Genomic DNA, 13,140 nt, shown 5'->3' with positions numbered 1-13,140 from the left:
CCCGAATGTTCGGTTCCATTCTTTCTGGTCATGTCAGAAATCACCTCTTGGTGATCCCCCGCCTTTTGACTTCTTTCTCTCTTTCCTTGGAAAGAACAGTTGTTTATTAAGGCCGCTTTTGGCGAAATCCGTTGCTTGTTCTTTCCGTAGCCTTCTTTCATTTCCGAATTATGTGGTAATCCATTTGAAATCTTTAAAAGGACTTATATTTAGGAACGTAGGGAGTGTATTTTAGTGCTCAAAGTCATTCATCAATGACCGTGCAAAGTCAATCACACCTTTTTTTGAGAAGTTTTTCATTCATATCACGAATCAGTATAACGAAGTTGATCCTTACAAGCACACTGAAACGCAAACACAAAGGACCATGAACACCTAGAGTATCATAAAACAACCATAACACAAGAAGATCTTCGGAGCCCTGGGTCATCATCCCTGAATTTTGAGAGAAGACCCCTGCAGCAGAAGGATCTGCAACCAGTCGCAAGCAGGTCATCATCTTCGACCACGGTACAATTGCCGTCACGCTGCTTCCTCCTTTCTTGACACTAGCGCTGAGAGGGCATGGGCATCAATCCAACACACCTGCAATAGCCGTCGCCATCTTTGGCTTTGAGTACCGCGAAAAGTGTCCCTTCCGGAAGAAAGAGAACTCGAGTCATCCGACCGGTCCAGCACCGCGGCCGGGCCGTCCGCCCGAACAAAGCAGGATCTCCCACCAGCATCAGCGCAGAGGAAGGAGAAGAACAGCATCAGCAAATCATACCAACAAGGAAGAAGGGTCTTCGTCTCCCTGCATCCATCGCCCATCTGAGAACCCAAACGGCCAGTGCCGATGGACCTCCAGCCACCATAGCCCGCGACCTCGACGAGATCCAGGGATCCCCAACCCCGCTGGCTCCTAGACGAAGGAAAAAGCCTTGCCTGACCGCGAACGGAGCCCGGAGAAACTTATTCCGATGCGACACCACCACAACAGCCTCAGCAGCGTCTCCCTCAACCCTAACCCTACCACACACCCACCTAGCGAACAGACCTGAGGTTCCCCCTCCCTCCCGCCGCCGGAGCGGCCGACGGAGAGAGACGGAGATGGGCCTCGTCGCCTGAACGCCTCGTGCGATCAGATCCTACTTCTCCCGGTGGTAATCACGCCTTATATATTGGGAAGGAGGGAGTACTATATGTCACGCTAGGAGAGGGTCCCATTTCCTTTTTCATTTCACCCGAGGGTTTACAGGAAAAATCTTACCAGGTCGGCAGAGACGACTGATGGCTCCCGAACGGATCTCTCCGGCACGGCAGATCTGATCCGAATACGGCGAGGCGGCGACCATGGTCGACGAGTCGCCGTTCCCGTGCACCCTTCTGCTGCCCTTCTTCTACACGATCCGCCTCTCCACGTCCGAGGAGGTCAATGCTGGCCTCCAGGGGAGCGACATGGGCGCCAAGGTCGACGCTCTGAAGCGCGCCATCGTGCTCCTCCTCAACGGCGACGCGGCCCCCCACCTCCTCGCCACCGTCGTCCGCTACGTCCTCCCCTCCAAGGAACACATCATCCAGAGGCTCCTCCTCCTCTACCTCGAGGTCGCCCGCGACAAGCGGGACGAAGCCTCCGGCGAGCTCGTCCCGGAGATGATCCTCGTCCGCCACTACCTTCGCAGCAACCTCCAGCACCCCAACGAGTATGTCCGAGGCGTCACACTGCGGTTCCTCTGTCGGCTCCGCAACCCCGAGCTGCTCGAGCCGCTCGTGCCCTCCATTCTTGCCAACCTCAAGCATCCGCACCCTTTCGTCCGCCGCCACGCGCTCTCCGCCATGTCAGCGATCTGTCGCCTGCCCTGCCCTCATATCGAGCAGGAGAAGCTCATCCCGAACGCGCCGGATCTCGCAGAGCGTGCCCTCGCCGTAGAGCATGACCCAGCCGCACGGACGAACGCGTTCCTCGTGCTCTGCGACTGCTCGCATGACCGCGCCATTGCCTACTTGCTCGCCAATGCCGCCCGCGTCACCGAGTGGCCTTCCCCCCTCCAGATGGCCGCCATTCATCTCATTCGCAGAGTCTACTCTGCTGGCAACCGCCTTCTCAGGAGCGCGTATACCAAAATCATCATTTCCCTCCTCTCCGCTGCCACAACTGCCGCTGTTATGTACGGCTGCGCGTGCACGCTCTCGTCTGTGTCCCATGCGCCGACCTTGATCGCAAGAACATACCTCCAGCTGCTCACTTCCCAGAGCGACAGCAATGTGAAGCTCATCATCCTGGACCGCCTGCGGGAGCTGTCCAGCTCACACCATTATATGATGGTCGGTTTCACCATGGACCTTCTGCGCTCGCTCGCCGGCAGGCCTGATCTGGATGTCAGGAGGAAGGTTCTGGAGTTGGTAGTGCCTGGTTTGCTCACCACATGAAATGTGGAGGACATGGTGCACTACCTCAAGGAGGAGGTTTATGGGGTAATGGGCAGCGTCTTCCACATAGCCCGTGATGAGTACTACCATATGCTGATCCGGGCGATCCATGTCTGTGTCGTGCCGTACCCAGAAGTGGTTGGACCGGTGGTGCACCTCCTCTGGGGCCACCTTCGTTACGGCGAAGTTGCTTCAGCATCCGATGTGGTTCTGTTTCTGCGTGAGATTATCGAGGACAAACCTCTGCTTCGTTCCTCCATTGTATCTGGGCTGATCGGTACGTTCTATAAGATCAAGGAATCCTTCATCTTTTCATGTGCTCTCTGGATCCTTGGGGAGTACACGCTTTCGCTATATGAGGTCGAGAAAGCCATTGCAGCCATTAAGGAGTCACTTGGAGATCAGCCCTTCTATGCCGACTCCGAGGAAATCGAGTCAGTTGATTCATCCAAGCCAGCCCATCCAGCCATGGACTCGTGTACTGTATGTTCTAAGAGACTACTTGTTGCTCTTCTAAGTGACACATACACCACACATAGTGCCGCCACCGATGATTCCATTTTTACTAGTGGGGTGTTCGATTACAGGCAGAATCTCAGAGCTCTCATTATGTCAGGAGATTTTCACTTGGCCGCTGCTGTTGCGTGTACGTTGACCAAGCTTGTGGTGAGGCTGCAGGAGGTTCAGCCATCTAAGGTTGAAGCAAACAAGGCATCAGCAGAGGCCTTGCTGATCATGGTGTCCATGCTGCGGCTGGGGAAGTCCTCTTACCTTCCCCACCCTATCGACATTGACTCATATGACAGGATTGTGTTTTGTGTTAGGTTGCTTTGCAGTACCGATGATGATCATTCAAGGAAGGTCTGGTTGCTCTCGTGCCGACAGAGCTTCGCAAATATGATCATTGCTGAGAAAAAATTCAGGCAGAATGAGAAGATGAAGGTCCAGGCACAGAGTTCCCTTACATATCCTGATGATTCCATTGATTTCTACCACCTGAAGAGCAGGAGGGTGCGAGACAAAAAAATACTTGAGTTGGAAGATGATTTGGTCTCATGGAAACCTAATGCATTTTTACTTGCCTAACTAAATTATTTTGTATTTATTTTCGTAGGGACTGGACCGACTTGAGTTGGAAGATGAGGTCCAAGATGATTTAAAGGCTGCAACTGGTGAATCTACGACGGGTGCAGATGATACAAAAAAAACTGAACGCCCTTGTTCAGTTGACAGGGTTCAGTGATCCTGTGTATGCTGAAGGATTTGTTACCGTTAATGAGTATTATGATACTGTGCTTGATATTACAGTCATAAACCGAACAGAAGAAACACTGCACAATCTGTGGTTGGAGTTTGCCACGGCGAGTAAAACCGCAGTAGTTGATCGCAGTAAGAAGTACACCGTGGCTCCTCAGGCAAGCAAGCAAATCCAGGCTAACATTAAGATGTCCTCAACGAACGTTGGAGTTATAGTTAGTCGCATCTTTTATGAGACTTCAGATGCAATGGAGCCTTCAGAGGTGATCCTAAAAGATATGAGCATTAGCATCATGGATTACATGACACCTGCTACATGTACTGATGTAGCCTTCCGGAAAATGTGGGCTGAGTGTTGGTGCAAAGTTAAGGTACAATAGTATAGATACCTATCTTGATGCCTTTTTTCAGTCAATTGCATTCGACTTTGCTAGCAATAGCATGTCTTGCCGTCATTTTTCTGCTCCTTTCCAGTGTTATTTGTATGTGTTTGTCTTAAACTACTTTTTCGTCAGTTGAAGGTCAATACCGAGCATCATGATGGGAGGGAATTTGTAAATTTTATCATCAAGTCAGTAAAAATGCCATGTGTAACACCATTGTAAGTTCAAAGAAAACTTACCTTCCACATTAATCTGCAGGCGACAGTTTTTCCTGCTTTGGTACATTAATAATACACAATCTTTATGAATGCTATGTATACCTCTAAAATATAGTCACACACAAGAGCATGATATATATTTTATAGTAACAAACCATGAATTTGTTTACTACTTTACTGTCTTTGTATTTCAGATATACTAGATTAACTGTTGTTTGAACTGGCCATTACGGCATTAGGGTACAAATGTTTGTTTCCTAGGTCTCGAGTGTAATTAAGATTCTGGTGGAGTATCAAATCCAACAAACTAGAAGAAATATACTCCCTCCGTCCCATAGTGTAGGACGTTTTTTGACGCTGGTCTAGTGTCAAAAAACGTCTTACATGAGACGGAGGGAGTACCTCAGTTCTTTTTCACCAAATCAAACCTTTTTTTTCTCGAAACTTGCACACACTAGAGGCCCAAATGGATATTTTATTTTCCATTCCAGGAACTGATATACTAGAACTGTCCGGATAGCCATATTTTCAATGTAGAGGCACATTTGAACTTTGAGAATTGCTATTACTGAGGAAAATTCGTTGGATCACTGTCACCGAGAAATTCTTGCACTGAAGAACGTAGCTGTAATTGGTAACGTTTTTCTCATATGAATCTTTGACATAAGGTCTGCGCTTGATGGGGACTGCGGGTTAGTTGCTGCCAATCTCTACGGCAAGAGTGTGTTTGGCGAGGATGCTTTGGCGAACATCAGCGTAGAGAAGGAGGCCGACTCTAGTAAGTTCAGTGGCTACATCACTATACGTGGCAATGTCCAGGGACTGGTTCTTAATCTGGCGCATGCAATTATCTCTACACAGCAGATTACAGTTGATGCAGCCATGAGCCTGTCAGAAGCGTGTCATGAGTATTAATCGTTACCCTTACAAACAAGATGTTCAGCATTATTGATCTCACTATGAAGCCATGATATGATGCATTGTTATATGATGATCAATTTCGACTATTATCCTTTTACACAGTTGTGCATATCTTGTTGGACTTCAGGCCGCTCTTTTTGATAATAATGGTGTTTTTATTAACTCCTAATGTCTCATCAAGGGATACAGAACACAGCGAGTACACAAGATATGCAGTGTTGTGCATATGGTGTTCGACTACGGGCCACTTTTTTTGATAAATAGTGTTTTCTATTGGCTCCTAATGTCTAATCAAGGGATATAGAACACAATGAGTACACACTTGTCTGCACGACTAGGATGTATGAATGCAATAAGAAAAGAGTAAAGAGAAAAAAAGACCCGTAAAGATCAAGGTTAGATGTACTAGCCCACTAGGACAAAATATCAACTACCACAGCCACCATGGACAACACCTGACCAGATTCTTGAAGTCATGTTGTAATTACGAAACACCCTGCAATAAATTTTTGTTGTTGGGGGAGGAGATTAGCTTTAGCTAGATTCTTGAGGTCATGCCGTAAATTAGGAAACACCCTGCAACATGCTTTGTTGCTTGGTGTGGGCCTTTTAATTGGTGTTCTTGGATGAGTGAATGGGTTTGGTGACATCCTGATGATAGACTGATTTCAAATGTCTTGTTTTGTTGTTCGCTTGCTTTTCAAGGGATTTTCTTTTTTCAGAAAGTACATGTTTGTTGTAAGTAAGAGGTTAGGAAACACCATATAGCATGCTTTGGTTCTTTGGTGTGGCCTTTTTAATGGGTATTCTTTGATGAGTAAATTGGTCTGGTGAGATCATGAGGATAAATTCTTTTCAAATGTCTTCGACATGGTGTTTTGCCAAGCTCTGGATTTGCTTTTTAAAGTTCTTACTGATGTTGTTGTGTGATGTTGGACTAGGTGACACAATGTGACCGACTTCTATTTTCTTGATGGTTAGTGTGGGTCTTTTATGGCCCACGCCCCGCATCGCCCCCTGCTCGAGCGACTCGGGAAGAGCTCCGAAACCTAGCAGCCAGGACCCGTCGCACCTCCTGGCGTCCCTCTGTCACCATTGGAGGAAGCAATTGGGCTGAGCCCGGGCGACCGAGGTGGTGATAGAGGTCCTTTCCTCTCGCAATCCGCTTGGGTGGTGCCGGACACCCAAGGTCACGATGGAGTGGCGGCTCGCCTTCGGCAACAGCGCGAGGCGGCAACGCGGTGATTGGTGGATGCGGCGGAGCTGCAAGGGGTGCCATGGGAGGGATGGTGGTGTTGCACGGGGAGGTGGTGTGCGGGCTAGTTTACGACTAGATCCACCTGGATTTCGCTCTGGTGGACCGGCATGCATAGGGCAAGGGGGTGGTGGCGGCCCGATGTGGCTCTTGGCTGGGAGGTGGATCACGACAACATGGTGCTGACCTATCTCACTAATGGAGGTTGAATGGTGTTGCCGCGATCCACGGTGGCACTGCTTATGGTCCTTTGGGTGGTGACAGGGTGGTGCGGCTGATAGGTTCTATGGCGGTGTGATTCAAGTCGTTGGCATGCTACAACGGGTGGCGCAGATCTGGTAAATGGTGGTGGACGATGTCGGCGGCGAGCAGGTTCTAAGGGCTGACCTAGCCTGCGTAGATGGCGCATTGTGCGGTTCTTGTCTGCGGGTTGGTGGTGTTGGTTTGATTCGGCCCCTCCTGGCACTGCTATAACGTCAGATGGATCGACACTGATGGCTACGGTTGTGGCAGTATGTGAGCTCACCGCTGTAGTGCGGCCATCGATAGTCACTAGGTTGTGAGTTCACCGATACCAAATGGGGATGCCGTCGTGGGCGTGGGCGCCTCCTACGGTGGAGACGTCGACCCAAATCTGATGGTTGGTGCTGACTAGGTGTGGAAGGAGGTGCCTTCCTCCCTACCTGTCGTGGCTGGTGCGGTGGCTGGTGATGACCCACAAGTATAGGGGATCTATCGTAGTCCTTTCGATAAGTAAGAGTGCCGAACCCAACGAGGAGCAGAAGGAAATGACAAGTGGTTTTCAGTAAGGTATTTTCTGCAAGCACTGAAATTATCGGTAACAGATAGTTTTGTGATAAGGTAATTCGTAACGAGTAACAAGTAACAAAAGTAAACAAGGTGCAGCAAGGTGGCCCAATCCTTTTTGTAGCAAAGGACAAGCCTGGACAAACTCTTATATAAAGCAAAGTGCTCCCGAGGACACATGGGAATTACTATCAAGCTAGTTTTCATCATCCTCATATGATTCGCGTTCGTTACTTTGATAATTTGATATGTGGGTGCACCGGTGCTTGGGTACTGCCCTTCCTTGGACAAGCATCCCACTTATGATTAACCCCTCTCGCAAGCAACCGCAACTACGAAAAAGGAATTAAGGTAAACCTAACCATATCATGAAACATGTGGATCCAAATTAGCCCCTTACGAAGCAACACATAAACTAGGGTTTAAGCTTCTGTCACTCTAGCAACCCATCATCTACTTATTACTTCCCAATGCCTTCCCCTAGGCCCAAACAATGGTGAAGTGTCATGTAGTCGATGTTCACATAACATCACTAGAGGAGAGACAACATACATCTCATCAAAATATCGAACGAATACCAAATTCAAATGATTACTTATAACAAGACTTCTCCCATGTCCTCAGGAACAAACATAACTACTCACAAATCATATTCATGTTCATAATCAGAGGGGTATTAATATGCATTAAGGATATGAACATTGATATTCCACCGAATAAACCAACTAGCATCAACTACAACGAGAAATCAACACTACTAGCTACCCACAAGTACCAATCTGAGGTTTTGAGACAAAGATCGGATACAAGAGATGAACTAGGGTTTGAGAGGAGATGGTGCTGGTGAAGATGTTGATGGAGATTGACCCCCTCTCCATGAGAGGATCGATGGTGATGATGATGGCGGTGATTTCCCCCTCTCGAAGGGATGTTTCCCCGGCAGAATAGCTCCGCCGGAGCCCAAGATTGGTCTTGCCCAGGTTCCGCCTCGAGACGGCGGCGCTTTGTCCCCAAAGCTTCCTTATGATATTTCCAGGGCAAAAGACACCATATAGCAGAAGATGTATGTTGGGGGCCTGCCAGGTGGCCCATGAGGCAGGGGCGCGTCCAGGGGGTAGGGCCCGCCCTCCACCCTCATGGTGGTGGGTGGCCCCCCTCTGGTGCTTTATTGACCCAATATTTCTAATATATTCAAAAACTGACTTTCGTGGATTTTCAGGACTTTTGGAGTTGTGCAAAATAGGTCTCTAATATTTGCTCCTTTTCCAGCCCAGATTTCCAGCTGTTGGTATTCTCTCTCTTTGTGTAAACCTTATAAAATATGAAAGAAAAGGCATAAGTATTGTGACATAATGTGTAGTAACAGCCCATAATGCAATCAATATCGATATAAAAGCATGATGCAAAATGGACGTATCAACTCCCCAAGCTTAGACCTCGCTTGTCCTCAAGCGAAAGCCGATATCAAAAAATATGTCCACATGTTTAGAGATAGAGGTGTCGATAAAATAAAATACGGACATGAGGGCATCATGATAATCGTTAGAATAGCAACATATATATTGTCATATGATTTCTTATGCTAAAGTAACAATCTATTCACAATGTAAAGTATGAATCAAAAACTTCATTAAAAACTAACAAACTATGATCTCGGTCATTGAAGCAATTACAATTTATCATAACATTGGAAAGAGTCAATATAAGAGCTTTTCAGCAAGTCCACATACTCAACTATCATTTAGTATTTCACAATTGCTAACACTCATGTGATACTTATGGGTACGAAGTTTCAATCGGACACAGAGAAAGATAGGGGCTTATAATTTCGCCTCCCAACATTTTATCTCAAGGGTAATGTCAACAATAATAGTTTATGAAAACCTACATCCAAGTGGATATATATATATATATCAGGATCTTTCCGAGACATAGTGCTTGCCAAAGGATAAAGTGTAAAAAGGAAAGGTGAAGATCACCATGATTCTTGTATAAGGGTAGAAGGTAAAAATAAAAGATAGGCCCTTCGTAGAGGGAAACAGAGGTTGTCATGTGCTTTTATGGTTGGATGCACAAAATCTTAATGCAAAAGAATGTCACTTTTATATTGCCACTTGTGATAGAGACCTTTATTATGCAGTCCGTCGCTTTTATTTCTTCCATATCACAAGCTCGTATAAAGGTTATTCACACTAATAGATCATACATATTTAGAGAGCAATTTTTATTGCTTGCACTGATGACAACTTACTTGAAGGATCTTACTCAATCCATAGGTAGGTATGGTGGACTCTCATGGCAAAACTGGGTTTAGGGATATTTGGAAGCACAAGTAGTATCTCTACTTGGTGCAAAGAATTTGGCTAGCATGAGGGGGAAAGGCAAGCTCAACATGTTGGAAGATCCATTACAATATAACTTGTTCGGATATAAGAAAACATAACTCATTACGTTGTCTTCCTTGTCCAACATCAACTTTTCAGCATGTCATATTATATTGAGTGCTCAAAATCATAAAAGATGTCCAAGATAGTATATTTATATGTGAAAACCTAGCTTTCTTTATTACTTCCTATTAATTGCAACGATGACCAAAACTATGTTTGCCAACTCTCAACAACTTTTATTCATCATACTCTTTATGTGTGAAGTCATTACTCTCCATAAGATCAATATAATCTTTTTATTTCTTTTTATTCCTTCTTTTATTCCCTCAAGATCATAGAAAGATAGCAAAGCCCTCAACTCAAAACTAATCTTTATTATATATAACTCACGGACTCGATTACATAGATAGAGATCAAAACAAAACTCAAAACTAGATCATACTAAAACTTTATTCTACTAGATCAAGATATAACCAAAAGGATCGAACTAAGAAAAACGGTAAAGATAGAAGTGTGATGGTGATATGATACCAGGGCACCTCCCCCAAGCTTGGCAGCTACCAAGGGGAGTGTCCATACCCATGTGTTTCTGTCTCTTTCTTCAGAGGTGGTGATGATGGAGTTGTTGATGATGTAGGCTTGTCGTCCGTGTCCAAGGCATAGGCTCACCATCATAAAAGGATGAACGAGTCTCCGGGATCCTCAAATCTGCAGGCAAACTCATCCTCTTGAATCTATATTCATACTAACAGTCTTGGTTTTGCAGGTCATAAATCAGGGCCTGAAGGTTCTCGATTTTCTCGTGAAGCTTGAAGATGGCCTCCCCGATGTTCTTGGCATCCAGCTTGTGGTTGTAGGTGAACTCCGCGATCATCATGTAATTGGTGTTGAGTCCGCGTTCCACCATCACTTGGCACTTGAAAACTTGTCGCTCCATTGCTTCGAGTCTTGTCTCCACGCTTCCGGTCCTCCTCGGTCCCTCAACATTGCGGATGTGCAGCACTCCCTCACGCATCTCAATGGTTTGAGGGTGTTGCATCACCTCCGCGAGGTAAGGGTTGATGACCTCCTCGAAAAACTTGTCCTTGGGGCGCTAGGAGACGTCATGGTGATCTAGATCTATCAGAAAAACACCTCGAAACAAAAACAGAGGATTTCGTCGTGGTACGGTGGTCAAAACTTTTGGGAGATTATATAATGAATTTCTACTGACCAAAATAAGTACTGTGCAAGAAAACGGAGTCCGGAGGGCACACAAGGTAGCCACGAGGCAGGGGGCTCGCCCAGGGGGTAGGGCGTGCCTCCCACCCTCGTGAACGCCTCATGTCTATTTCGGACTACTTCTAAATTTCCTAATTTTTTAAATATTCCAAGACGGAGAAAAATTGCTATTTGAGCAGCTTTGGAGTCGGTTTACTAACCATACCACATACCTATTCCTTTTCGAGTCTAAAACATTCTGGAAAGTGGCCCTTATGTACTCCTCCGGGGTTACGGTGTCAATAACATTCGTTTCAACATTTATGGGAGCACCTGAATATAATGTTTGATTCTTTGACCATTTACCACCTTAGGATTTGTGCCTTCGGCGTTGTTGATTTTGATGGCACCGGAACGATAGACCTCCTCAATAATGTAAGGACCTTCCCATTTAGAGAGAAGTTTTCCTGCAAAAAATCTTAAATGAGAGTTGTATAGCAAAACATAATCACCTACATTAAACTCACACTTTTGTATCCTTTTGTCATGCCATCTTTTAACTTTTTCTTAGGCGTGGGTTCTCCATTCATCAAGTGAGCTAATGTAAAATAACCTCTTCTCACCGACAAGTTTGAAATCATAATTGAGCCCTTTAATGGCCCAATATGCCTTATGTTCTAGTTCGAGAGGTAAGTGACATGCTTTTCCATAAGCCATTTTATATGGAGACATACACATAGGATTTTTATAGGCAGTTCTATAGGCCCATAATGCATCATCAAGTTTCTTGGACCAATTCTTTCTAGATCTATTAATAGTCTTTTGCAAGATCAATTTAATCTCTCTAGTACTCAATTCTACTTGACCACTAGACTGAGGGTGGTATGGAGACGCAATTCTATGATTAACATCATACTTAGCAAGAATTTTACGAAAAGCGCCATGAATAAAATGTGAACCACCATCACTTATTAAATATCTAGGGACTCCAAACCTCGGAAAAATAACTTCACTCCCGGCAATGGTGCCAGAAAAGAGTCTTGATGATCCACAAGTATAGAGGATCTATCGTAGTCCTTTCGACAAGTAAGAGTGTCGGACCCAACGAGGAGCAGAAGGAAATGACAAGCGGTTTTCAGTAAGGTATTTTCTGCAAGCACTGAAATTATCGGTAACAGATAGTTTTGTGATAAGGTAATTCGTAACGGGTAACAAGTAACAAAAGTAAACAAGGTGCAGCAAGGTGTCCTAATCCTTTTTGTAGCAAAGGACAAGCCTGGACAAACTCTTATATAAAGCAACGCACTCCCGAGGACATATGGGAATTACTGTCAACCTAGCTTTCATCATGCTCATATGATTCGCGTTCGTTACTTTGATAATTTGATATGTGGGTGGACCAGTGCTTGGGTACAGACCTTCCTCGGACAAGCATCCCACTTATGATTAATCCCTCTCGCAAGCACCTGTAACTACGAAAGAAGAATTAAGGTAAACCTAACCATAGCATGAAACTTGTCGATCCAAATCAGCCCCTTACGAAGCAATGCATAAACTAGGGTTTAAGCTTCTGTCACTCTAGCAACCCATCATCTACTTATTACTTCCCAATGCCTTCCCCTAGGCCCAAAAAATGGTGAAGTGTCATGTAGTCGACATTCACATAACACCACTAGAGGAGAGACAACATACATCTCATCAAAATATCGAACGAATACCAAATTCACAGGATTACTTATAACAAGACTTCTCCCATGTCCTCCGGAACAAACGTAACTACTCACAAATCATATTCATGTTCATAATCGGAGGGGTATTAATATGCATTAAGTATCTGAACAGATGATCTTCCACCGAATAAACCAACTAGCATCAACTACAAGGAGTAATCAACACTACTAGAAACCCACAGGAACCAATCTGAGGTTTTGAGACAAAGATCGGATACAAGAGATGAACTAGGGTTTGAGAGGAGATGGTGCTGGTGAAGATGTTGATGGCGATTAACCCCCTCTTGATGAGAGGATCGATGGTGATGATGATGGTGGTGATTTCCCCTCCCAGAGGGATGTTTCCCCGGCAGAACGGCTCCGCCGGAGCTATAGATTGGTCCTGCCTAGGTTCCACCTCGAGATGGCAGCACTTCGTCCCCAAAGCTTCCTTATGATTTTTTCCAAGGCAAAAGACACCATATAGCAGAAGATGAACGTAGGAGTCCTGCCAGGTGGCCCACGAGGAAGCCTCTCCTCCTCCTTGCGTCGGTGGCCACTCCGGCCCCGGCGGCCACCACCTTCTCCTCACCG

General features: G+C 45.8%; 1 pseudogene; it reads left to right on the top strand.

Moving 5' to 3' along the window:
* The first annotated feature begins 1,413 nt into the window (after nucleotides 1-1,413).
* Nucleotides 1,414-5,357, top strand: LOC119309149 (annotated as a pseudogene).
* The last annotated feature ends 7,783 nt before the right edge of the window (nucleotides 5,358-13,140 follow it).

The sequence above is a fragment of the Triticum dicoccoides genome, chromosome 5B (assembly GCF_002162155.2).
Source record: "Triticum dicoccoides isolate Atlit2015 ecotype Zavitan chromosome 5B, WEW_v2.0, whole genome shotgun sequence".
NCBI classification, from domain to species: Eukaryota; Viridiplantae; Streptophyta; class Magnoliopsida; order Poales; family Poaceae; genus Triticum; species Triticum dicoccoides.
This window is presented reverse-complemented; position numbering and strand designations above follow the sequence as displayed.